The sequence below is a fragment of the Ambystoma mexicanum genome, chromosome 7p (assembly GCF_040938575.1).
Source record: "Ambystoma mexicanum isolate Mex_15411 chromosome 7p, UKY_AmexF1_1, whole genome shotgun sequence".
Classification (NCBI taxonomy): Eukaryota; Metazoa; Chordata; class Amphibia; order Caudata; family Ambystomatidae; genus Ambystoma; species Ambystoma mexicanum.
Window position 1 is genome coordinate 895,348,646 of NC_090939.1, and position 27,888 is coordinate 895,376,533.

The 27,888-nt window shown below is 51.0% G+C and overlaps 1 protein-coding gene across 1 annotated transcript in view; it reads right to left on the reverse strand.

Moving 5' to 3' along the window:
• Nucleotides 1-27,888, reverse strand: part of CUL4A (cullin 4A) — a 2,221,838-nt gene that overhangs the window by 1,843,830 nt on the left and 350,120 nt on the right. The window lies entirely within an intron of this gene.

A 27,888-nucleotide genomic window follows, 5' to 3' on the forward strand; every position in this document is an offset into this window, starting at 1 on the left:
AAAGGATGGTCACAAAATGGTGCTCTGACAAAATCCAAATCCAAACTGCAGTTGGTATCAAAAACATTCAAATGGAACATGCACAGCAAACACCGCCTTTTTGGACGGTCACTATTTTACAGGCAAGAGTAGTTCTGCCCTTCGATTTTCCCTATATAATTATGCATCACAATTGTTTAACTACTTTCCTTGTTGTCCTTTCGTAGATGCCAAACAATTGTATTTGTGCACTTTGAAAGTCAAGTAAATTGAAGTCTGAAAAGAAAATTATATTCCCTAAACTAATTTTAGTTGCTGGCAGACTGCACTGTGTAGTTGTAGCCTTCCTTGGAACTGCGCAGAACAATTATCCATCAACAGATTGTACACGCACATGGCAAAGAGGTTGTACTAAGGCCATGTTACTTGTTATGTAATGGATTAGTTTCTCATCTGCAGCCAATATGAAGTTTGAATTCACATTTTAATTGCACGATTAATGAACACTGGCACCCTTTTGCCTGTCTAAATTAGGGACAACGGTAGCATTTATTATTTTGGTCTGTCATGTGTTTTTCCCTTGGAGCAGTTTGTATGGTATGCAAGAGTGGTTTCCTTTCTCACAATGACCACAGTGAGCAAAGTTATTTGCCAAGTCAAAGACATACTGAATCAGAAGAACTTTGTAACTTTGTATTCTACTTGGAGTGGAACTTGGCTAATAACTTCTCTCCAAATGAACTTTGATTTGAAACATCCCGAATTGATACAGGGGAAGATCCAACCCCGATCACAAGGATTCTTGTTTGCTTTATGTTTGAATGTATATGTTGTTTTTGCAAAGTTGAAACAGCCAAATGATACCTTTATGATTTTTGCTGTATGCATTAGTGTGGGGAACAGAAATCTTTGGATACTGGGTCATTTTCATTTAGTCTTGGTTGGGTTAGGGAAAGTTAGGCGTTTGACCCTTTATTAATTTAACTTATGAGAAAACTCCACTATGTGTTCATCTCCCAAGTTTGACTCCTCAAATAACGTCTTCATGCAACACACAATAGAGACTAAACGCTAGGCACACTGCATTCATTAATACATGGAATTTAATTGATCCTTGGAGATGCTGAAATGAGACTACTAGACCATATATGTTCTATTCATCCCCTCATGGTACATCTTCAGGTGTAGACTTACTTGACTTCACGAACACCATTCCCTAAGGTGATATGGGCTGAAGTGCTTTATAGTCATTTCAGATCATGCCGATGCCAATTTAAGTTTCGTACTGGGCTGTTCAATGGGGAGGAACCTTGTGATACAGTATGGCATCTGATACAATTTTTGCTCCATGATACAGCATATAAGCAACATATCAAAGAAATTAAGGTTACTCACCGTAGTGACTAGAGTACTCCTAGTCCATAGTCACATTTCCTTCATCCTTATGGGCTTCCCCCAATGTGAAGATAGTACCAGAACCTTTGGCAGTGAAGAATTGAGCTTCCCCTTTAAATTTAGTGCAGTGCAAGGGGGCGCGGATTCAGACCTAGGACTGCCTCCCCACCCTCCCCCCGAGACACGGCCCCGCAGAACCTTAGCTCAGTCCCCTTTGACAAATCAGATGCTTAGATACCTGGCTATTCTGGATATATTTGCCCCTGGCAAAAAAGCGGTGGAAAGTGGGTGGGACGTATGGAGGAAAGGGAACTATGAGTACTCCAGTCACTACAGTGAATAACTAATTACTCATACCTCCTGTCCCCTTTCCTACATCCCTGTGGGTGATTGCACCGAAGACGACCATAGGGTGGAGCCGTGACAACCTGCCTCATATTTAGGAAGGAGCAAACCGGTTCTTCAGACCTGCATGACCAAACTCAGCATCACGCCTGGAGCTGATGTCCAGGGAATAGTGCCTGCAGAAAGCCGGAGTAGCCCAAGTGGCCGCTCTGCTGATGACATACCAAGAAGCATGTCTCAGAAACGCAACGCTGTGGCCTTTGCCCCTCACCGCATAAAACCCCTTCCGGGACCGTTTTGTCCATGGCCGTATATGCCTCTGAAATGGCATGAACCATCCAACGGGCAATAGAAGCCTTGGAAGCCTGGGAGCTGAGGGAACAGGGCCCCGAAAGTGATGAACAGTGCCACAGACTTCCTGAAGCATATCGTCCGAGAGATAAAACTTGGACCCTCTTGAGGTCCAAAGAATTGATTGAAGATTCAGGAAGAACACTGGCAGGCATATGTCCTGATTCAAATGGAACGGAGAGATCACCATGGGCAAAATATTTGGATGCATGCCCAAGATGACGTTGTCATCGTGAAACGTGGTGAAGGGAGAGAGGATAGCTCGGCAGGATAGCTCAGCGGCAACGTGCCAGTCTTGGAAGTAAGACGACACAGAGCAACACAGGTTTGAAACCCAGGTCAGCGCTTGGAAACCTCTGGGTATTAAGCACGTTATAAATAACATATCATTTCATAGGGGCTTGCATGATAACACCTGCAGCTCGCTGATCCTGTGCGCAGAGAGTCGCCAACAGCACGCTCTTCAGTGTCACCAGCTGAATATCACCAAGGCCATTGGCTCGAAAGGGCTTGCACTGCTAGGCTACGAGGACCACATTGAGGGCCCAGACCGGATGCGACCTATGAACTGGGGAAAAATGCCTGGATAGCCCCTTGAGGTGGGCCTTAACCAGCGGGTTGGCTGCTGAAAAACATGCTCAGGGGAATTCTTGTAAGCCCCAATGGCTGTCAAATAATTGCAGCAAGTATCCACCTGTAGTCCACAACGAGACAGGTGCGCTGAAAAGGCCAGCAAGTCACCCAGCGAGCAGATGACGGGATTCAGTCCCTTGTCGCAAGCCCAGAGGCAGAACCTAGTCCACTTGCTCTTATACTGGGATCGAATAGACAGCCTCCTGGCCTGTTGAATGATGTCGCAGTTGTCATCTGAAAATGGAGCATGCTGCAGCCTTAGCTGGTCAGGAACTAGGCCCATTCAGGCCAGCCTGGCTGATTTGGGTGTTCCACTGCTCCGCCCTGCTGCATTAGGAAGCCCCTGCGGGGGATCGGAAGATGGACAGGCCCCTTGAAGCACAACTGTAGCAAATCCGAGAGCCAGGCTCTCGAAGGTCAGTGGGGGGCAATCAGGATGAGGCTGTAGCCAGCCATAGCCCAAAACTTGCGAACTGTCCGCCGGAGCAATGGGGGAGGCGGGAACTCACAGCAGCTGCGGCCATGCCAGCAGATCTGGAAGGCATCTCCCGAGACCACTCCCCCTTACCCCACCACGAAGCAAACAGAGGGCACTTGGAATTCTGAGGCAATGCGAACAAGTCCCGATCCGGGAACCCCCAACGATGGAACAGGGGCAACAAGGAGTCAGTGTGCAACTTCCACTCATAGGTGTTGAACCAAAAGTGGCTTAACTGGTCCGCTTCTGCGTTGCTGTTCCCCAGAAGGTGGACTGCTGAAAGAACAAGTTACTCTTTCCTGGTAACGTTCTTTCGATGGGATGGTCCGACGACATATTCCATATCTATGACAGTAATCACCACAGCTGTGCTGCTTCGGAAAATCTTCGGCGTCTGCGTCCTGCGTCGATGACGTCGATACGCCGCCCTCGAGGACCTCCTCCGATGGCCGACGTCACTGGATGTTATAAGTAGGACGCACGACGCCCGTAGACTCAGTTGTAGTTTTTTTCCAGAACACGTGCCACCAGTCTTCTGCCAGTCTGACACAGAAAGCCTTGCGGAAAGGTAAGCTGCAATCGCATAAGAAATTCTGTAGCTGGGAAGGTAGGGAGGGAGCGATATGGAATAAGTTGTCGGACCATCCCATCGAAAGAACATTACCAGGTAAGAGAGTAACTTGTTCTTCGAAGGGATTGGGTCCTCCGACGTATTCCATATCTATGTCAGACTCCCAAAGCAGTACCAATGCAAGGAGGTGGGTAAAGAATTTAGAAAACAGAAATTTAGCATGCCCAATCAAATTGCGGAGTAAAGGACTGCCTTGCCAAAGGCCAGATCCTGCCCCCGGATGGAATCGAGGGAGTAGTGACGTACAAAAGTATGAACCGAAGCCCAGGTGCATGCCTCACAGATGTTACGAATAGGAACACCCCTCTGCAGGGTAGTAGAGGCAGCTATACCCCTGGTAGAATGGGCCCGTAAGCCAACCGGTGGGTCCTTACCCGCCAAGCGGTAACACTCAGATAGTCAAAATAATCCAGCGAGACAAAGTCTGTTTCATCACAGCTCGTCCCAAACACTTCCCAGCGTAACCAACGAAGAGCTGATCATCCACTCTGACCCAGGACATGCGTGAAATATAAAAGCTTAACGCTCTCCTAGGATCAAGCCTATTGAGCCTCTCCTCTTCCTTACCAGGATGTGGAGAAGGAAAAATGCCGGAAGAACAACCTTCTGGCCTTAATGAAATTCCGACACCACCTTCGGAAGAAAAGAAGGACGAACTCTAAGGACAACCCTGTCCTTATGAAACACAGTGAAGGGTGGCTTAAGTGAAAGAGCCTGTAACTCACTCACTCTGCGATCGGAAGCGACCGCAACTAAAAATACAGTTTTAAGAGTTAACAATCTCAAAGGGCATGAATGCAAAGGCTCAAACGGAGCACCCATCAGAAACTTGAGAACAAGGTTCAAATCCCATCCGGGCACCTGGAAAGGTGACGGAGGGAACACATTAGTGAGCCCTTTCAGAAACTGAGAAATTAAAGGAATTTTAAAATAGGAACACTCTTCAGACAAGCGCTTAAATATGGACAGCGCCGCCAGGTAACCTTTAATGGTACCCACTTGAAGGCCCCTTTGGGCTAAAGAAAGCAAAAAAGACAGAACCATGGGAATGTCACATGCAAAAGGATCCACATTCTTAACCCTGCACCAGTCGCAGAACTTTCTCCAACGGCAACGGTACAGGGACTTAGTTGCGGGCCGTCTGGCCGAGAGCAACGCCTCCATCACATCTTCAGGGAGGTCCCAATCCTTATACCTCAACCTTTCAAAAACCAAGCGTGAAGGTTGAGGGATCTGACCTCTGGATGGAGAACCTGACCCCTTTCCCATGAGAGCAGATCGTCTCGGTAGGGAAGACGATGTGGAGGGCAGATGGACAAGTCGAGAAGGTCCGGGTACCACGTCCTTTGGGCCCACGCCGAAGCAATGAGGATCATCCGGGAACCGAACCTCCGTAACCTCCGCAGTACTTGCAGGATGACAGGGACTGGAGGAAACGCATACAGCAGTGGGAATGACCACTCCACCACGAACGCGTCTCCTAAGGCTCCTTTTGGAGGAAATTCCCACTAGCAGAACCTCTAGCACTTCCGGTTGACACTGGAGGCGAAAAGATCCACTTGAGGGGTCCCCCAAAGGGCGAAGATCTCCAGGAGAATCTCCTGAGCCAACTCCCACTCGTGAGAGATCGCGCTCTGCCTGCTCAGAGCATCCGCCTTCTCGTTTTCGTCTCCTGCCAGATGAACTGCTGAGCTCGAAACTTCCTGCTGGATTGCCCAGAAGCAGAGCAGCATCGCCTCCCTGCACAGAGGAAGTGACCTTGCCCCCCCCTTTTTGTGGAGGTAGTGCATGGCCACCGTGTTGTCCGTCAGGATCAAGACATTCTTTCTTCGCACAGTCGGCAGAAAAGCCTTGAGGGCTAGCCCGACGGCCCTCAGCTCCAACAGATTGATATGGAGTCTGGACTCCGACGGAGACCAACGACCGCTGACTGTCAACTCGTTGGCATGAGCTCCTCATCCCGTGAGGGATGCGTCCGTCACGATCGTCACCTCCTGCCAGGGCAGCCAAAATGGAGCCCCCCTCATCAGATTGCCTTCGTCGGCCCACCACAGAAGGTCATGGGCGACCGAGGACGGCACCTGAACAGGGTCCGACATCCTGCCGGAGGACTGAGACCACTGGAGCTTGAGTGCCCATTGCAAAGATCTCATCTGCAACCTGGCCTCTGGCACCAGAAGAATGCAGGATGCCATGAGGCCGAGCAGTCTCAAGAACTCGAACGCTGGGAGACTCTGGGCAAGTTGAAACTTGTGCACCATCTGCTGAATGCGATGAGCCCTCACCTGGGGAGGAAAACACTGCCCCAGGAACGTGTCGAGCACTGCTCCGATGTACTAGAGCCTCTGAGTTGATGTCAAATGGGACTTCTTTAAGCTTGTGGAGGGAGTGGCAGGTGACCGACAGATTATCCAGGACTTGCTCGGGAGAGCGCACCCTAATCAACCAATCGTCTAGGTAGGGGTAGACGTGAATCTCCCCTTTCCTGAGGTGCGCTGCCACCACTACCATGAGCTTGGTGAAGACCCCCAGAGTGGAGGTCAATCCGAACGGCTGGACCCGAAACTGAAAGTGCGAGTCGCCAACCATGAACCTCCGGTACTTCTTGTGCTTTGGATGGATCGGCACATGAAAATAAGCGTCCTTGAGGTCGAGAGACACCAACCAGTCCTGAAGTTGCAGGGCATGGAGGACTTGAGAGAGAGTAACCATCTTGAACTTGTCCTTCCTGAGGAGTTTGTTCAAACCGCGCAAGTCCATGATGGGTCTCAATCCCCAGCCTTTCTTGGAAATCAAAAAATAAGGGGAACACCATCCCTTGTTCCTCTCCGCTACAGGCACCAGTTCGATGGCGCCTTTCTCCAGCAGGGATTGAATTTCCTGTGCAAGGAGTGGATCCGGACTCTTCAAAGAGAGATTCGCCGGTGGATTGTCTTGAGGCCTCTGCCGGAAAGGAAGACAGTAGCCGTGGGTTATGATCTCCAGAGCCCACACATCTGAAGTAATGGCGCGCCACTCTGCAAGATGCTGCGCCAGCCTTCGCCCAACCGGCGAACCATGGGACATGGCCTCATGACTGAGCTGAAGCGGCTGTGGCGTGTTGCCGGATGGCAAAGAGGCAACAGCCCGAGCAGCCTTGGCACCTCGAGTACCTTGTTTTCCACCTCTGGCACTCCTACGGTGGCCCCTTTGACTGGCAGCTCCTCTCTCTTTACCAAAGGTTGAGTAATAACGAAAGGAACCACCCCTCCATTGCTGTCCCCATGGACGAAAAGGCAGAGGTTGTCGAACTGCAGCGCCCAACGACTTTGCTGCAGCCTTTGAGGTCTGCAACCTCTCAAGGCTCTCGTCAGCCTTGCTGACAAAAAGATGTTCCCCGTCAAAGGGCATGTTGAGGAGCAAAGGGGCAAAGGGCCTGCACATCAGGAGCAAACCCCGACTTCCGCAACCATGCAAACCTGCGTATCACGGTGCTCGCCGCCATGGACCGGCTGACGCAATCTGCCATGTCCAAACCCGACTGAACGGCCTCACACATGGCAGCCTTGCCATCCTGAACCATGGCAAGGAAACCATCCCGTTCGTCCCCTTCGGGAATATGTTCAGCCGCCAAGGAAACAGTTCCACAGAGTGTACGTGAAACGTGACCAGGCACATATGGAGTTGGCCGCCTGAAGCTCCATACCCCCTGCAGAAAACACTTTCTTTGCCCAGCCGTCAAAATGCTTGTCGTCCCGATCAGGAGGGATGGTAGGGTACGACGCTTGCTTTGCCTGGGCCGTAGCCAACTCTCCGGAGTAGGGTGCATGGACAAGTAGCAGGGGTCGCTACTGGCTGGGCGGTATTTTCGCGGCAAAGACTTGCCCACTGCCAGGAGACTCTCCAGAGCACTCCAAGCCGCCGCCACCCTCCTCTGTAGAGCCATATGAAACGGCAGTACTGGGTCAATTGGTGGACCAATGTCGAGGATATCCGTAAGGTCATCCTGAACAAACTCCCCCGGGGGAGCAGACCATCCCAAGTACTCGGTGACCCTTGACATAAGGCACCGGTACGAGGAGTCGGCATGAGTGCCAGGCTCAGGCCTACAAGACTCCACCTCCGGAGAGGTGTCCAGCCCACTAGCATCATGCAGGGACTGCCTCAGGTCCTCAAATTGGCTATGGCCCGAGAGAATCTCGTCTGGCACCGTGTCAGGCACCATGCCATCATCAGAGCCCTCATCCACCTCTGAAATAAACTCCAGATGGCGGTAAGAAGGCACAGAACGTGAACCAAAGCCATGCTTGACCTTGGCCAGAGCCTTTCTAGGGGGTTCCGAGCCACAGGGTACCCCCATCGACACAGCCTCGAAAGGCGTCGAGTGAATCGGTGTCGACGCTGAGCGCGGCGTCAACAGCGCCGACACAGTCCTCGCGGCCGGGGCCCCGAGCGTGTCCCTCGACGGCCGGGACACCGATGGCGTCGACTACTTCCTCGAAGGCAAGCCCTCGAAAGAGTCAGTCGACGACCTGGGCACCACCGACGTCGACTTCTTCCGTTAAGACACCACAGGTTCACACGGTCTCGAGCGCATCAAGGACTGGGACCTGGACCGGGCATGACGAGAACGATTCCCCTTGTCCGAGCGGGACCTCTCCCGCGAATCGTGACGTCCACCCGAGACTGAAGGCGTGCGAGCGGTGTCTCTCAGCTGATCACGACCAACCCCACTTGGAGGCGCGGACGGGCCAGTGCCCTGCGATTCGAGAATCGCCAACATTTTCTTCCCGAAGAAGGCCCATTCCTCTGGCGTCGCATGCTTGGTGGGGTAAGCGACCCGCCGACGGGCGGAGTCCTCGGATGAGGACGGGGAAGGCGATCGATGACGGCGCTTCCGGGAGTGCCTCGAAGAGGCAGAGGAGTGGCGAGACCGACTCCGGGACCGAGACCCACTGGACTTCCGACGACGCGGAGAGTCGCCCCTCGAGTCGTCCGTCGAAAGCCCCGCAGACCTCGACTTCAGGGGCTTGGACACCTTACCTACCGATAACTTCTTGCGCTCCAGCAAGGCTTTAGACGTGAGCGACTGGCAGTCGACACAGTCATCCGTGTCATGGGCCTCCCCGAGGCACCAGAGGCAGGCGTCGTGCGAGACCGTAACGGACATCTTGGAACCACAGTCCCCGGACTTCTTAAAGCCCGGACGCGGTGTGGAAGACAAGGTAGACATCTTCATGAATTAAGTACTTCCAAACACCAAACAGGTTCGAAGAACCGAGAAACAACAGAAACTCCAAAGTGACGTCGGCCGTCGGAGGAGGTCCTCGAGGGCGGCGTATCGACTTCATCGACGCAGGAGCCGAAGATTTTCTGAAGCAGCACAGCTGTGGCGATTACTGTCATAGATATGGAATACGTCAAAGGACCCAATCCCCTCGAATCCAAATCCTCTGTCCGGGCCCATTCCCAGATTGATACCACCTCCAGCACAGGAGGGGGTGGGCTTTTGCTACCCTGCTTGTTCAGGAAAAACATTGTAGTGCAGTTGTCAATCCTGACTAGAACAGCCTTGTCCCTGATGAGGGGCAGAAAGGCCTCGAGGGCCAGGCCCACTGCCCTGAGCAGATTGATATGCAGGAGGGCTTCCGCCCTGGACCATGCATCATAAATCGTATTGCACCCCTAGAGTAGCCCTGCAGCCCGAAAGAGGAGTCGGATATCAACAGCAGAGTAGGCTCCGGTCATGTCAAGGGGCTCCTTCTGACACATTGGGGCTCATTACAATACCGGCGGTAGCCTTGCCGGTATAACTGGCACGGCTGCCGCTGTTATTCTTTTTCTCGGCGCCCACGAATGGGCAAATACCGGGTCATTACAGCCCTGCCGGACCCGGTAATTGCCCATTCGCGGGCGCCAGAAAAAAATGCTCCCCATTCCCATTGAGCCCATAAGGGCTGAATGGGAATGGGGAGGTCGGATGCACCGGCACCATTCAGAATGGTGCCGGTGCATCAGACATGCTCTGCTCGCGGGTGCACCGGCACCGGCGAGCAGAAGGCACTGGCGAGCAGAACTGGTAGTTTGCTGGTCCAGTAACAACGGTACCGGCAAGCTTACTGGTACCGCTTACCGGACCGGCAAACTAGACCCATTGTCGTCTACAACCACCAACGAAGGTCCGGGAGGAGCGGAGGTATAGGGAGCCTGTCCGAACGAGACCCCCACCGCCTGGTCCCAATTGGCCACCAGGTGGAGCTAGAGGCACCTCATCTTGAGGCGGGCGTGCTGCACTTAAAGCATGCAAGAAGCCATCAAACCCAAAAGGTGCTGGAACCACCATGCCAAGGTCGTCAAGTTGGCCAGAAAGTGCCCCATCGCCTTGCGAAGGGAGAGGAGTCTCTCGGGCGTGGGGGAACACCCGCTGCACAGCCGTGTTCCAGCGCACTCCGAGAAGACTAAGATTCTGGCAGGGGGACAACTGACTTCCTCTGGTTGAGCGAGATCCCCAGCTGGTGAAGAATGTCCACCAGTCTTTGGCAGGAGTGGACCACCCCCTCGGGCGAGCTGGCTTTAACCAGCCAGTCATCCAAATAAGGGTATAAGTGATGGCCCTCCAAGCAGAGGAGACCCGCCACTGCGTTCATTAACTTTGTGAAGACACAAGGGGCAGAGTCCGGGCCAAAAAGCAGCACATTGTGCCGGAACTGGTACGACAATCGCGAACCGCAGAAACTTCCAATGCGGCTGATATATGGGAACATGAAGGTACGCATCCTTGAGGTCCAGGGAACACATCCAGTCCCTTGTACACAGAGAGATTGCTATGAGTGCTGGAGTAATCATCTTGAAGCGTTTGAGCGGTAAAGACAGGTTGAGAAATGACAGGTGGAGGACTACCCTCAGGCCAGCCCGCTCATTTTTGGGTAGCGCAAAATCCCAGAGTAGAAACCGGAGCCCCTGTCCGATTGAGGAACCGGTACCCCCGCCTGCATCTAAAAAGAGAAAGGATCTCCCGTAAAAGAGCCGGGGCCCTTATTTGACAGAGAGGATGGTAGAGGATAATTAAGAGGAAGACTGAGACCGTTGGAGACTATAGAAAGGATCCAGGGACTCAGGGAGCTGTGCTCCCCAACCATGGCATCACTGCTTCTTGGCGCCAGAGGCGGCAGCAGACGTGGTGGAGCGGAAAGCTGCACAAAGTCCTATGCCGTTTCCTCCTTTTGTCGCTAGGCGACCTGTCAGGCCTCTGTACCGCAGTCACGAAACCCCTTGTAACCGGTGAAGGCGCAGGGTTAGAAGTCGGCCCTGCCCTGAGATTGAGGGAAGGACTTCTGCCCTGGCTTAGTGAGGATGGCCAAGGACTTGGCGGTTTGTGTAGCGGTCTTCTCCTTTGTCAACTCGTCATTGGTGGACGAATGAAAGAGGTCAATGCCCTCAAAGCGAAGATCTAGGATCCGCTCCTGCACATCAGTAGAAAATGTAATGGCATGCATCCACACCATCCTTCTCATCTCGACCCCCAGGCATAGCCCTATGCTGGCTGTGTCGATGTGGGAGCCCGAAGACTCCATGAGGTCCTGCGCAACGGCCAGGTATCCGCCAGACCAGCCTTGAAGGAGGCTTGCCTCTCTAGGAGGGAGGTCAGGTAGAAGCATCCCACGCTTTCGCGACAGCATCTGGTTAGTCACGGCTAAAGGGAGCCCCGAGATGGCATAGCATTGTTTGCCCAAAGACTCAAGGACCTGGTCCTCCTTGGATAGACAACTGGAGGTGGCGCCCAAGGAGGAAGAAGACAAAGACTATGTTTTAGAATAGAGCAAGGCTGCAGCCACCACTGAAGAGTGAGGCTGGAAGGCCAGGAGGGATGGCTCTCCATCTGTCATCCTGAACCGGCTGTCTAACTTCTTGTTCATCTGGGCGTTGCCTCTGAGCTTTTCTCAGACCTTTGCCACCTGCAGGACATCCTTCTGGAGCAGAATGCCTGAACGGCTCATTGTGTACTTGCCCAAACCCTCTGCTAGCACTCCAGACTCCTGGGGGGCTTCCTCTGCAAGGGGGACCCCGAATAAGTCAGCAAGGCCCTGAAGGCGGTCATAAAAGGCCTTTACAGATGAGGGTTTGTCATCCTGGGTGTTATCATCGTGGTCATCACCCCCCCCTTTTTCCAGACTGAGGGGAGTCCGGGCCATGGACCACAGATGGCAGCGGGGCACCCCCCTGGTCTGGACCCAAAGACTAATCCAACGGTTGCTGAGGGGGAGGCGTTGGTGGTACAGGAAGAGTCGGAGGGGTCTGGATAACCGGCAAGGCCTGAACCGGGGAAGAGACAGGGACAGGCAGTGCCGGAGGAACAGGCGGGGGCCCAGAGGCAGAGGCCGAGGAGGCACAACCTGCAGGATCAGCTCCTTAACAAGGTCCTTGAGGAGCCCAGTCATCTGCGGGGAACGCATGAGGAGGAGGAAGCGCTCAAAGAAGCAGTACTTGCATGACGCTGGGTCCCGAGGGGCTTGGCTCTCGAAGGCGCTAGGCATCTGTTACTGACTGAGGCGCATGAGGCATGTAGCCTTAAGGATGTGAAGGGTAGATGTATCCCTGCGCAGACCACCCACCTGTACCATACAGTCCGCTGCTGCTTCCAGAGGGAAGGGGACTGAAACCTTTTTGAAAGGCCCACTCAATGGGCGGGAACACGGGCGGGCCCTGACTCCAATCCAAGATGGCTGCCGGCCTAGCAGGCTCTGCCATGTGCTTATCCACCATCTTGGGGCTTTGTGCCAAGCCCTGGGCAGGAGGGCGCAAAGGCCCTGTGCCACATGCTGACTCAGACATGAGGGGACATGCCTTGGGTCTTGAATCCGAAACTTAAGCGTCAACCTCAGATCACTCTGGTAGGCACAGAGCCCTCGGCCTGCAGGCTGATAGTCGAAGCGCTCTGACTCACCATCTCGGAGGAAGCTCTCATAGGCTGTGCGCCCTCAGCCTATACGCTGGTAGTCGTGCTGATTGTCTATTGGAGGTAGAACACCACAATCTTCTGTCCCTTGGGGCCGACGAGGATGACAATCTTGATCGCCCCTCTGTGGACTGCCCGGAATAGCACCCAAGCCCCTCGGCCTGTGAGCCGGTAGCCTTGAAGGTCTCTGGTCTGCCAGAAGCCGAATCCAAGGAACCCTTGTCCGTGGAAACCCCTGGGAAGGAGTCTCTGCGCGTAGGAGCTGTACTAAACAAAGGGCCTACCTTGTCTTGATGTGAGGTCCTGGTGACAAAGTCCTTATGGTGATTTGGAGGAGAAGTGTGGAAGATCTCCCTCCAACGTGATCACCGATTTTTCAATGCCCAGTGACCGAGAGCGCTGCAAGACACACACACGTCCCAGCGGTGGTCGTGCCCCAGGCACTCAATACAGAGTGCATGGGGGTCTGAGGCCGGGAACGAGCGGTCGGAGGACGCATATCTCATGAATCCTCCTGCAGCCGAAATGTGCTGCGGGAGGAGAGGCACTAAAGGGAGGTGAAGGAGATTGAAAAACAAAACAACGGGGAGCAAGCAGAAAGTTAAAAAGTCTCTGCGCTTAGCTGCCAGGTCCGACACCGTCTGTGTGGAAAAAGAGACTGAAGTGAGGCACAGAGGGCGGGGCCTCGGGGGAGCCATCCCACAACTGAGGCCACACCCTATACTAAATTTAAAGAGCAAGCACATTTTTTTTATTGCCAAATTTTCCGGTACCATCCCCATGTTGGGGGACGACCGCAAGGACAGAGGAAAGGGGACGGGCGTATGAGTACGTAATATTCCTAGATCTCCGTTGATCAGTATTTTGGGGCCATTATCAGTGATTTCAAGTGTAACTTAATAGACATAATACTGGTTATCTAGAGCACTGATAATATGCAAATGACTAATTTGAGAAAATTCAAAGAGTTCAGACAAACTAATGCATGAGGACTGGGCACAAGGAAGGATCTTACTGTCGGTAAAAGAAAAGAACAAGTTACTTACCCGTGGTAACATTCTTTCGATTGGATGTTTATCTCACGTATTCCTCATTTTATGATAATTGTTCTTGCAGCTTCAGCTGCTTCAGACAGGGGGCGCTGTGTGTTGTCTCGTTGAGTCGATGTCCATCAAGGTCCTCCGTTCGACTGTCAACGCCATCATTACTATAAATAGCGCACACAGCGCCCGTTGGCTTCAGTTCTGTTTTTACCCCTCCTGTAGAGTAATTACCAGGCGTACCATAGAGCAAAGCCTCCAAGAAAGCGCAAGTGTAAAGACACGTACATTGTACGCTTGGGTAGGTTGGGAGGGGCGATGAGCAATACGTGGGAAGAACATCGAATCGAAAGAACGTTACCACAGGTAAATAACTTGTTCTTCGAATGGATTGTGTCCTCACACTTATTACTCATTTTATGATAGACTCCCAAAGCAGTAATAATTGGATGGTGGGGGTATTTTATTTCGTCCTTAACTGTTATCATGGACTGAATGAAGGACTGCTTTCCCAAATTGTCCTTCTTGATTGCAAGAGGAGTCCAAGCAGTAATATTTTACAAAAGTGTGAACAGATGATCAAGTGGTCGCTGCACATAAGTCTTTCACTGGAACACCTCTCTGAAGAGTAGCAGAGGTTGCCATGCCCCTTTTGGAATGTGCACTCAAGCCTTACGGCGGGTCTTTGCCCCACTAACCTGTAACATTCCCCAATAGCCAGGATGATCCATCTGGAAAGGGTCTGCTTCGTCACTTCTAAACCCAATTTAGGGCCTGTATAACCAATAAATAACTGATCATTTTGATGCATTTTGGACATTCTTGAGATATAAAAGCTGAGAGCCCTTCTTGGGTCCACCCTAAATAACCTTTCCTCCTACTTTCCAGGAGGAGGTGGTTGGTAGAAAGTTGGCAAAATGATATTTTGCGACAAGTGGAAGGATGAGACTACCTTTGGTAGAAAAGAACGTTTCACCCTAAGAACAACCTTGTCTTTATAGAAAACAGTGTGTGGGGGTAACAGGAAAGTGCCTGCAACTTGCTTAACTACGTTATTACGATTAGCAAAACAGTTTTCAAAGTAACAGTCTTAATGGGCATGAGAGTATTGGCACAAAAGGAATGCACGTTAGAAATGTTAACACCAGGTTAAGATCCCATATAGGGACTTGGAATGGAGCTGGTGGAAATACATTAGTAAGACCCTTTAGGAATTGAACAAACAGAGGGATTTAAAAAAATGAATCTTCCTGTGAAGAGTGTTTGAAAATAGACAGCGCCGCCAGGTAACCTTTAATTGTTCCAATATGAAGCCCCAGATTTGCCAAATCTAACATAATAGAAAGCACTATAGGTGTATCACAAAGAAAAAGGGTCCACATTCTTATCCTTGCACCAACTGCTGAACTTGTTCCAACGGCAGTGGTACAAAGATTTTGTCGCTGGCCTTCTGGCCGAAAGCAAGATCTCAATTACATCAACTCGGAAGGTCCCAATCCTTATATCTCAACCTCTCAGAAACCATGCGTGAAGGTTGAGAGTCTTGACCTCTGGATGGAGAACCCGACCCTCCTCTCGAGAGAAGGTCCTCTCTTTGTTGAAGACGCATTGGAGGGCAGATGGACATGCCCAGAAGGTCCTGGTACCACGTCCTCCTGGCCCAATCCGTAACAACTGCACAGAGGTAGTGACCCTACACCACTTTGTTGTCCGTCATTATTAAGACATTATTTCCCCATACAGAGAGCAGAAAGGCCTTCAGCGCTAGTCTGATTGCCTTCATCTCCAAAAGGTTGATGTCTAGTTTGGACTCCTATGGAGACCAACAACCGCCGACTACCCCGAGAGAGAGTGAGGCGTCTGTAACTATGGTCATCTCCGACCATGGTTGCCAAAAAGGTTCTCGTTCAGAATTTTGTCCTCGCAGGCCCACCACAGAAGATCCTGTGCGACCCTGCTAAGAACCTGAAGTAGGTCTAACATCTTGACTGAGAATTGATAGCACTGCATCCTAAAAGCCCATTGGAAGGATCACATTCTCAGGCGAGCCTCTGGCACCAGGAAAATGCTGGATGCCATGAGGCCGAGCAACCTCAAAAAGTCAAAGGCTGGAAGATGCTGGGCACTCGAATTTGGTGACCAACTGCAGAATGTGTCGAGGCCTCACCTCGGGAGGCAAGACTTTTCCCAAGGATGCATCCAGGACTGCCCAGATGAAATGGAGTCTTTGAGATGGTCTCATGTGGGCCTTCTTAATTGAGGGGAAACCCAGACTGGAGAGAACGGCAGTTTTTGCCGAGATGTTCCATGGCCTGTTTAGGAGAACGAGCCCCGATAAGCCAATCCTACAGGTATGGGTAGACGTGAATACCCCCTCTGCTGAGACATGCTGCCACCACCGGCATCAACTTGGTGAAAACCCTCAGGGCAGAGGTCAGCCCAAATGGCAAAACTCGAAACTGATAGAGAACCGCCAACAGCGAACCTCAGGTACTCTGTGACTGTGCTGGATTGGCACATGAAAGTAAGCATTTTGAAGGTCCAATGACACCATCCAATCCTGGAGCTGGAGGGCCTGAACTATCTGAGAAAGTGTGACTATTTTGAACTTGTCCTTCCTGAGGATTTTGTTCAAGCATCTCAAGTCCAAGAAGGGTCTCAATGCTCCGTCCTTCTTGGGGATTAGGAAATAAGGAGAGTACCACCCTTTATTCCTCTCCGTTACAGCTACTCGTTCTACAGTACCTTTCTCTAGCCGACTCAAAATTTACTGCACAAGGAACAGATCTAGAACTTTGAACGATTGGCTACCCGGTGGATGATCCTGAGGCCTTCTTAAAAAGGGGAGGCAGTAACCCTGGGCTGCTGTTTCCAACGCCCACGCATCTGAAGTAATACCCCACCATTCTTGCAGATGCTGTGAGTCTACATTCCACCGGGATCTTGTGGGTTAAGGCCTCCGAGGTTTTGAGGCGGCTGATGGTAAAGTAGCCCTCGGCAGGGCGGACTTGGCCCCTCTCCCTCACCGACCACGAGAGAATGTTATTTGGCCCCTTTGACTAGCCAGTCCTGTCGCTCTACCAACAGAGGAGTAGAAACAAAAAAAGGACGTACTCCTCCAAGCTGATCCACTGGGGTGAGCCTGTTGAAGCCGTCCAATAGCAGCACCGAGGGATTTAGCTTCCGCCTTAGAGGTCTGCAGCTTCTCTAGGCTTTCGGCAGCCTTGCTGCCAAACAGCTGAGTGCCGGCAAAGGGCATTTTAAGGAGCCTAGACTGCACGTCAGGTAAGAATCCAGACCGCAACCATGCAAACCTACGTATCACTGTGTTCACCGCCATGGCTCTGCTGATAGTCAGCAGAGTCCAGTCCTGACTGAAGAGACTCGCACATTGCTGTCTCTTACAATATTCAGGAAGCTAAGGGGCCGTCTCTCTTCCCCCTTCAGAAATGTGCTCAGCCGCCATGGCTATACAGTCCCACAGGGTGAATGTAAATTTAGATAAAGTACAAGTGGCATTTGCTGATTTTAGAGCATTCTCCCAGAAGAACAAGTTACTTCTTACCTTGTAACGTTCTTTCGATGGGATGTTCCTCCGACGTATTCCTTATCTTAGATATCTCTTTCCAGCTTTGTTGGCCTCGGAAATGTTTTTTCTAGAGGGCGCTGCGCGTCGACGTCCGCCGAGTCGATGTCCCTCGACAGCCGCCGTATCAACGTCGACGTCATCCTGCCTATAAAGGCAGCGCGCAGCATCCGTTGCTCAGTTCCGTTTTGTAGCCCACAATAATTCTTTCTGGACTAGACTAATCACCCTGAAGGAGCGTAAGCTGCAACAAGGGAAGTAGTACTGCGGGGATGGATGGGAGGGTCGATAAGGAATACGTCGGAGGAACATCCCATCGAAAGAACGTTACAAGGTAAGAAGTAACTTGTTCTTCGAAGGGATTGTGTCCTCCGACGTATTCCTTATCTTAGATAGACTCCCATAGCAGTATTCTGTTATTGGCGGTGGGAGTACTGACTTCATGCTTCCTCTTATTGATGAATAGAGTGCAATACTGCCCTTCCAAACCTAGTCTCTTGACTGGAGGAGGAATCCAAGTTGTAAAACCGTGTAAAGGTATGGACGGACGACCATGTGGCAGCCGCACATATGTCTCTAACCGGCACTCCTCTTTTGAGGGCCGATGAAGCTGCGATACCTCTGGTCGAATGAGCCCTAAGATTTTGAGGGGGCTCTTTTCCTGCCTGTTTATAACATTCCAAAATGGCTAAAATGATCCATCTGGAAATGGTCTGCTTAGTTATCGGTAACCCCAGCTTGTGACCTGCGTAGCCTACAAACAGCTGGTCTGCTCGTCTTATCCTAGCCAGTCTACTAACGTAAAAACATAAAACCCTTCTTGGGTCCAGCCTGTGTAACCTCTTTTCCTCTTTCCCCGGATGGGGAGGAGGATAGAAAGATGGAAGGGTAATCTTCTGAGTGATATGAAATTCAGAAACCACCTTTGGGAGGAAATTAGGCTTCACTTGCAGAACAACTTTGTCTTTGTGAAAGATTGTATGAGGGGGTTTACAAGAAAGAGCTTGTAACTCGCTCACCCTTCTAGCAGATGTAAGTGCTTCTAATAAAACAGTCTTAAGGGTAAGAAATCTTAACGAACAAGAGTGGAGTGGTTCAAAAGCTGTGCCCATCAGGAAAGTTAGGACTAAGTTTAAATCCCATAGGGGAACCTGGAATGGTCTTGGGGGATAAACGTTAGTTAACCACTTTAGAAACTGTATTACCAAGGGTAACTTGAAATAGGATGGTTCTTCCGCAGTGCGCTTAAAGATGGATAGCGCTGCGAGATAGCCCTTGATGGTGCCAACTTGAAGACCTGAATTCGCTAAATAAAGTAGGAAGGACAAAACCATTGGTGTACCACATGAAAAGGGATCGATATTCTTTTCTCTACACCAGCTGCAAAATCTGTTCCAACGGCAGCGGTATAAAGATTTTGTTGCTGGCCTTCTTGCCGAAAGCAACACCTCCATAACATCATCAGGGAGGTCCCAATCCTTGTACCTCAGCCTTTCAGAAGCCAAGCGTGAAGGTTGAGGGTTTTGATGTCTGGATGGAGAACCTGACCTCCCTTCTGTGAGAGCAGATTCTCTGAGTGGAAGTCGAATTGGAGGGCAGATGGACAAGTCTAGAAGGTCCGGGTACCACGTTCTCCTGGCCCAATCCGGGGCAATTAGGATCATGGTTTTCCAGAATCTTCTCAACCTCCTGATCATTTGAGGAATGACAGGGACCAGTGGAAACGCGCACAGAAGCGGAAACTCCCAGACCACTATGAACGCGTCTCCCAGAGCTCCTCTCGGGGGAAATTCCCTTGAACAGAACAGATCGCTCTTCCTGTTGACACTGGTGGTGAACAGATCCACCTGAGGGGTTCCCCAAAGGGCGAACATCTCTTGAAGGACTTCCTGAGCTAGTTCCCACTCGTGGGAGACTGCTCTGCCTGCTCAGAGCGTCCGCTGTCAAGTTCTTCTCTCCGGCTAGGTGAACTGCTGATAGAGAGATTCCTTCTTGGATTGCCCGAAAACAGAGCTGCATCGCCTCTCAGCACAAAGGTAGTGATCCTACGCCTCCTCTTTTGTTGAGGTAATGCATGGCCACTGTGTTGTCCATCATTATCAGGACATTCTTTCCTTGTACAGATGGCAGAAAAGCCTTCAGCGCAAGTCTGATGGCCCTCAGCTCTAACAGGTTGATATGTAGTCTGGACTCCAATGGAGACCAACAACCGCTGATGGTCAAGTCGTTGGCGTGGGCTCCCCACCCCGTGAGTGAGGCATCCGTGACTACTGTTGTCTCCGGCCAGGGTTGCCAAAACTGCTCTCCTTTCAGAATGTTCTCCTGACAGGCCCACCACTGAAGGTCTCAAGCCACCCTGTCGGGAACCTGAAGAAGATCTGTCATTCTCCCTGAGAATTGTGACCACTGAGTTCTCAGTGCCCACTGGAGGGATCTCATTCTCAGGCGAGCCTCTGGCACTAGGAAAATGCAGGATGCCATGAGGCCTAGCAACCTCAAAAAGTCGAAGGCTGGGAGACGTTGGGCATTTTGAAACTTGGTGACCATCTGTAGAATATCTTGTGCCCTCACCTCTGGTGGCGAGGCTTTTCCCAGGGAAGTGTCCAGGATCGCTCCGATGAACTGGAGTCTCTGTGATGGTATCATTTGTGACTTCTTTAAATTGAGGGAGAAGCCCAGTTTGTGAAGGGAGTGGCAAACATGATCTAGCTCGATCTGAGCTTGTTCCGAAGATACAGCTCTGATCAACCAATCGTCCAGGTAGGGGTAGACGTGAATCCCTTCCTTCCTTAGACTTGCAGCCACTACCGACATTAACTTGGTGAAGACCCTCGGGCGGAGGTCAGCCCAAATGGCAGCACTCGAAATTGATAATGAGAGTTGCCAATTGCGAACCTCCGGTATTTCCTGTGTTTGAGATGGATTGGCACATGGAAATAAGCGTCCTGAAGGTCCAGAGATACCAACCAGTCCTGGAACTGAAGGGCCTGAAGGATCTGAGAAAGAGTTACCATCTTGAATTTGTCTTTCCTGAGGAATTTGTTCAATTCTCGCAAGTCCAAGATGGGTCTCAGTCCTCCGTCTTTCTTTGGAATGAGAAAGCAAGGGGAGTACCAGCCCTTGTTCCTCTCCGCTACAAGTACCGGTTCTATGGCACCTTTCTCTAGCAGGTCTATAATTTCCTGCAAAAGGAGCGGATCTGGAGCTTTTTGAGAGCTGATCCCCGGTGGATGACTCTGAGGTCTGCGTAGGAGAGGCAGGCAGTAACCTTGTGCAACTGTCTCCAATGCCCAAGCATCTGACGTGATAGCCTGCCATTCCGCCAGATGTTGAGTTAACCTGCCTCCTACAGGTGTCTTGTGAGGGAAGTCCTCAGAGTGGTTTTGGGGCGGCTGATGCAGATGCCGATGGTAAAGAGGCACCTGCTGTTGCTGCGGCTTTTGAATATCTACCCCGTCCACCTCGAGTAGTTCTTCTTTGTCCCCTTTAAGCCGGTCGTCCTCTACCTCTTCCGAATGCGGAGTAGAAGCGAAAGGACTTGCCTCTCGCAGAGGTTCCTGTGGGACGAAAAGGTGTCTGACGGATTGCAGCGCCTAGGGATTTTGCTGCTGCCTTTGATGTTTGCAGTTTTTCTAAACTGTCATCTGCCTTTTTCCCAAACAAAGAAGAGCCATCAAATGGCATGTTCAAGAGCCTGGCTTGCACATCTGGGACAAAACCAGACTTTCTCAACCAAGCAAATCGCCTGGTTGTTGTACTTGCCGCCATTGCTCTGCTGATACTGTCAGCCGAATCAATGCCCGTCTGGAGGGATTCGCACATAGCGTCTTTACCGTCCTTTATGATATTTAGGAACGCCTCCCTTTCTTCTCCCTCCGGGATGCAGTCAGCCGCTGTAGAAGCACACTCCCAAAGTGTATGGCTAAATCTAGCAAGGGTGCAAGTAGCATTAATAGATTTTAACGCCATGCTACATGCCGAAAAGACTTTCTTAGCCATAGCATCATATTTTTTATCGTCCCTGTCCTGTGGGACGGTAGGGTAAGCAGTCTTGATGTCAGTAGAAGATGCTGCCTGTACCACCAGACTTTCTGGGGATGGGTGTTTGGACAAAAACTCCGGGTCTGCAGAAGATACCCTGTATTTAGTAGACAGTTTTTTATTTACTGCCGGGACGAAATCTGGGTTTCCCAGTTCGTCATTATTTTTCTTTGAAGAGCTTTACGAAAAGGTACTACAGGATCCTCCTGTGGACCTTTATCAAGAATATCCGTGAGGTCATCCTGTTGGAAAGCCTGTGAAGGTGTTGACCACCCCATAAATTCTGTAATCCTGGCCATTAAGGCTCTATAAGGGGTTTCAGCATGCTCCCCCGGGTCTGGCCTAGCGAACTCCACCTCTGGGGAAGTGTCTAAACCACTTGCCTCATGTAAGGAATCATGGAGTTCCTTTAATCTGCGTTCCTCTGAGGATAACTCATCTTGAACTGGGGTTGCAGATCCCTGCAACTCAAATGTCTCTTCCTGATCAGACAGTTCTCCCTCTTCCATAATTGAAGACATTGTTCTCAATTGGTCTGAGCTCACAAAGGGTGTGAAACCCATCTCCAAGGCAGAGGGTGCCAAACTTGTCGTAATCAGCCTCGAAAACATCGATGTCGTCGACACCGAAGGCTTCGAAAGTGGCGTCGAAAACAAAGGTGGAGGCCTCGAGGTCCTCGATAAAATTGGAATTCTGCTCGAGGATCTCGACGACATCGAAGACCTGGGAATAGCCACTGGGTGCGCCGCAACCGTGACTTTTCTTGGCGTCGACGCCGGTGTTGAGGATGGCGTCGAGTCGACAGACCCGTGTGTCGAAGGTCCCTTCGACAACGGCGTCGAAGACACCGACCTCGGCGTCGACAGAACCTTCGTCGACGGCACCGTCGAAGAAGGATTCGAGGTCTTTGCTTTACTCGAGGGTTCGTGACGCGCTCAAGAAGCTTCCTTCGCCGGGTGCTGCGACTCACGGCGTTTTGGACCTTCGGGTCTTTCGACCAGAGCATCGCTCTCGGCAGTCTTCGTGGGGGTCGAGGCCGCTTTCTTGAAGACGCTCATCATATTTTTTCGGAATTCCTCCCATTCAGCCCGGGAACTATGTTTCGTGGGGCAAGGGATTCTCGTAGGTGAAACAGAGGAAGAGGAGGACGAAGAAGGGGATCTTCGACGTCTCCTCTTCGAGTGCTTCGATCTCGAGGAGTGGTGTGACCCGCTTTGAGACCTGGAGCGCGAATGGTGACGAGGAGACGAATGTCTCGACTTCGTCGAGGAAGAAGAAGCTTTAGAAGTCTTACCTTTTTCCAGCTTCCCCCTACGCTCCTTCAGGGCCTTAGCTGTCATGGACATACAGTCCTCGCACTGCGAACAATGGTGTTCAGCTCCCAAACACCACAGACAAACTCTGAGGGTCAGTCAGTGACATCTTTTTTCCACAGTCTCGGCATTTTTTAAAGCCGGATCGAGGGGTCGTCGGTTCCGACGAGGAAGCCATCGAGTATGGATCGAATATCTCGAGGAAATTGGATTAATTCTCTACGAAACTGAGCAACGATATTCTGAGGCACTGAGTAAGAGTGGAAAAATGGAACTGAGCAACGGACGCTGCGCGCGGCCTTTATTGGCAGGATGATGTCGATACGGCGGCTGTCGAGGGACATCGACTCGGCGGACGTCGACGCACAGCACCCTCTAGAGAAAAAATTTCCAAGGCCAGCAAAGCTGGAAAGAGATATCTAAGATAAGGAATATGTCGGAGGACACAATCCCTTCGAAGAAAACACATTCTTCGCCATTGCGTGGAAACGCTCATCATCCCTGTCCGGCGGTATGGTTGGATATGCTGCTGGTTTTGATGTAGATGTCACTGTCTAATCTCCCAGGCTCTCTGGTGTTTGATGTTTTGTTAAGTAGTCAGGATCGCTACTCGAAGACCTGTATTTCTTGGTGAGGTTTTTATTTACTGCAGAACTTGTTTCAGGTGCGGTGATCTGAAAACCAAGTACATGATCCTACTGAGGACCCTTATCAAGTACGTCCGTAAGGTCGTCTTGTTCGAATGGTGGAGCAAAAGTCTATTACCCTAGACATATTTATTAATTTATTTTTACATTTGGATAGCGCACAAAACAGCCCCTGGGCATCGCAGCGCTGTTACTTGTAATTAATTTGGTTACAGAAAGGAGCATTTTTAAGAAATACATTAGATGCATCAGCATGCTCTGCTGTGTGTTGTTTGCCAAACTCAAGTTGTGGCGACGTGTCTATGCCATTTACCGACTGAAGGTTTTCATAAAGGTTCTTTAATCTTGACTCCAAGGTAAGGGCCTCCGGGACACTAGGTGTGCCAAACTCCAAACCAAATGGTGGAGTATCTTACTCAGATGGTTCGTGTTCTTCATAAATGTGGAATAAAGATTTGAAAACATCCTTCGGTGGTAATGGTTTATAGGATTTTTTGACCTCCTTCAAAACCATTGAAGGTTTAGTAGGTAAAGGTGTTAATGGCTGCGAACCCGATGGCTTCGACACTGCTAGCGACTATGGTGTTGACATTAATGGCGTAGATGTTTGACGATTTTGGCATTGACAGAGCCCTCGAGGGGATCGACCCGAACTCGAGAGTCTTCAATAATTTAGCGAGTAGAGACCTCTGCGGTTCGAGGAGTTTCAGGACAGCATTCCGGGCTAGAGGGCACACAGGATTTTGCCTTCGTGCTTTCCTTGTTAGCGCAACAGGAGTATGGCTTTTGTTTTCTCTTTTCAAGAAGTCGGGCCGCCTTCTTGAATATTTTTCCCATTTCTTGTCTGAGCACCTACAACTCAGCAGGAGTCTCCCACTTGCATGGGCAGGCTACCTTTCTTTCAGGAGAGGAATCGGAGGAAGTGAAAGGTGACCTATAGCGCCTTTTCTTCAGCTTCTGGGATGAAGATGAACCACTCCTGAACCATGAGTGCTTTTTAGATCTCTTCCTCGAGTATGGTCGAGGATGTCTCGAAACGTCAGACAATCGCGTTTGACGGGGTAGTCGAGAGGGATTTTGTAGGGGGCCTACCCGCTGCTAATTGCCCCTTGCGCTCTTTCAAATCCTTATCCGTCATGGACTGACATGATCCACAGTCTGCTGTCCTATGCTCCATGCTAAGGCACCACAGACACTCGATGAGGATCCGTGAGAAACATCTTGGCACTGCAATCACGACATTTTTTTAACCCGGTCTTTGGAGTTGATGGTGTCGATGCCATCGTTCTCCAGATATGTTGCAGTTTCCAGAAAAACTGAAGCATGCTGTAATTATCAAAGCGTGACCCATCACGGAAAAACAGAACGGGGCCTGCACATGCCATATATACACTAGTGATGACGTTGAGACTGAGTCCCCGTGGGACTTGAGTCAACTGCATCGATGCACAGCGCTCTCTGCCGGAAAAAAAATCCGAAGCAGCTGAAGAGGAAGATATCTAAAGATGAGGAATACGTGGGAGGACAATCCATTCGGAGAGCAGAGTGTGACGACCCAAATCTCCCAGGTGGAGGGCCATGGCTACATCAACAATTGATGACAAGGGTTTTCAACAACAGCCTTGCATAATAGCAGACACCTGGCAGGTGGCCACTTTAAATTCAAGAAAACAAACAGACATGAAAAAGAGCACCAGCAGAGATTTGCACACACAGCTGCCATGGCTGTTCCCGCTCAGTAATTCCTTGCAATGCACTCCTCCTTTTAGGCATTTAGCGAAGCTAATCTATTCAAAAACAATATTGCACATTACAATCAAAATGGTGTGTTTTAATTTTAGGGCCATTTTAAGTCAGAATAGTATACATTTTTTTGAAAGTTACAAAAATTTAAAGTATAGCATTAGTAGAGCGATTTGAACCCAGAACACATGGCTCCTCCCTTTTTCCCCCCCACCCAAGGTCTAAGTTTGTTCCTCCACACCATCATTGCTCCGGTTATGAAGCTTGTACAAGCTTATATAATATTAAACACAGCACAGTGGGACTCATTCCAAGTGTGGCGGTTCAGAAACAAGGGTGCCAGTTCCCACACCCTCTCTTGTACACACACCTGTTAACACTGCCACTCCTGCCATTGCCCAGAACTCTGGAATGACTATAGCTCGCCCCGCTCCCTCTGTCCCATCTCATTCCCCCTTCACAATCCGGCACTCACGTGGGCCTCCTGATGACTCGCACGCTTCACCCGCAACAGAACGCTCTCCAGGTTGCGTCCTTTTTTGCATTGGCAGCTTCCTTGGCGCCTAGGTTATCGGTGGAACGCTACTATGCTTCCGCGTCACGTGACCAGCGCTGTGTGCTCACGTGATCTGGGGATCCGCTCACGTGATGCGGCGGTCCCAGAGGTTTGCGGTTCCGGAGTTGACCATCTCCACCTGTGGCCTCAACGGTCGCACAGGGAGTGACTGAGTTCTCTCTGTGTGGCATTTGGGGACAGAGGACTCTTCTGCCTACACGACATTCAAGTCTCAACACCAGTAAGCTTACCAGCACCCTTGTTTCCAAATCGCCACACTACGAGTGTGCCTGCAGGGGCCATTGTGCCCGGCAAGGTCAGACCTGCTGGGTGCAACGGCCCCTGCAGGCAGACTTTTCGTGGAAGAACCGGCACCGTTGCTAACGGTGCCGGTGCTTCAGTCTCCCCTTCCCGTGGAGTCCTTTGGAACTCAACGGGAATGGGGAGTTACCGAATCTGCAGCCTGACTTCCCGCGCCGCCGGGACATTTAATGCCAGGAAGTCAGGCGTCCGATTCAGTGTTTCCGGGTAGCCGCAACTCCAAGGTGGCACCGGCGAGTTACCGCCAACCGTGGAATGAGGCCTAGTATGTCACTATGAATTATCATGTGGATTGCACTTCAGTGTGCACAATGCAGACAGTGATAATGTGACAAGGCAAAACCGCATACCTGGGGAGTACGGTTTGTAGCTTGCACCATACTATGCGACCATCGCATGGTGTTATTTTAAGCTCATCACGATGCGAGAAAGAAAATGTGGGAGGTGTCTCACCAAGAAGCAGCACATTTTCATGGAAAAAGACTGCCGACTGAACTTACTACCTTCAATAAAAAGAACTGTATATTAATGCGTGACAGTTGGTGTCTGCACGGACTAATGACAGCACTTTTAGAACATTATGTGTGCATTCACTCCATTTTCAGATTGCTGGGCTATACCAAGGCCTTCGACACTTAACCAGAAAATCCTGATTGCACATCTCCGTGACACCCCGAGAATCACAGGTTAGGCTCTGGCATGGTTAACCTCCTTTCTCTCCGACCGCCCATCCCAGCCTATTTCTCAACTACTCGCGCTCTCAACCTTCCGAGTTCCCCAGGCCTCTAACCTGTCCCCCTGGTTCTTAAACATCTATATGGCTGCCTTGGTACATGCGATTGACACTTTCACCTCTAACTTCCAGTGCTACGCGGATGACCAAGAACTTTTCTGGGCCCTGAAGGCGGTCATGAAAGGCATTCGGCCTTAATGGATGCCAAGGGTTCATCATCCTCATTGTCATTGTCCCCCCCCGCCCCCCCTTTTTTTTTTTACAGACTGAGGAGAGTCCGGGCCCTGGGACACCATTGTCGAAGGGGTATCGCATCCTTGCCCCCTCCCCCACAAGTCCGGCACCGAAGACCGGTCCAGTATTGAGGGGGGAGGCATTGGTGGAGGAGGTGGAGAGGTCTGAACAACTGTTAAGGCCTGGACTGGGGAGGGACCAACACTGGAACCAGCAGCGCTTGAGGAACTGGAGTACCACCCAAAGGAGGGTCCCGGGAAGGCGCCACCTGCGGGAGGACCTCCTTCACAATATCCTTCAGGAGCATGCGTATCTCTCTCTCCTAACCCCCCACACCCCTCAGGGCACGTCCATCACTTTTGAATCCAGACCTTGGGGGTGGGCCGGTGCAGAAGGATCATCTGGGTGAGGGATCTTCGGGGAGTGGGGGTGAGACAACCTATGGTGAGACACAGTATCCCCCACCCCCTCCTTTCCCATGCCCATACCCCATCCTATTTTTTAGGATTCTCTGATGTCCCAACCCCCTCCCCTTCTACACCAACACTGTGCCAAGGAAGAAGGTGACTGACAGCTGAAAGTAAAGAGGCTAACACTTACATATCACATTGGACATGTCCTGTTAATCAGGTCATGCAGTCAGGCACTTGACCTTAATCACATACACCAGATACCCATTAGCTCCCCCCACACGGCTAGAAGGCGAACATAGAGACATTCTGAGCAAGGTGAGACACCAGAAGGAGCAGATCTTCCAGGGCGAAGGCAAAACTGGAGCAGGATGATCGATTGAGGTGCCAGAGTGAAGGGTAGGGAAACCCCGACGGTCCCTGCAGGAGATCGTTGCCTCTGGGAAACCTTGAAGGATATTCAGAGAAAGCCAAATCCCAAGAAGCGTGCATTATGTGTCAAGGTAGCCAGCAACCC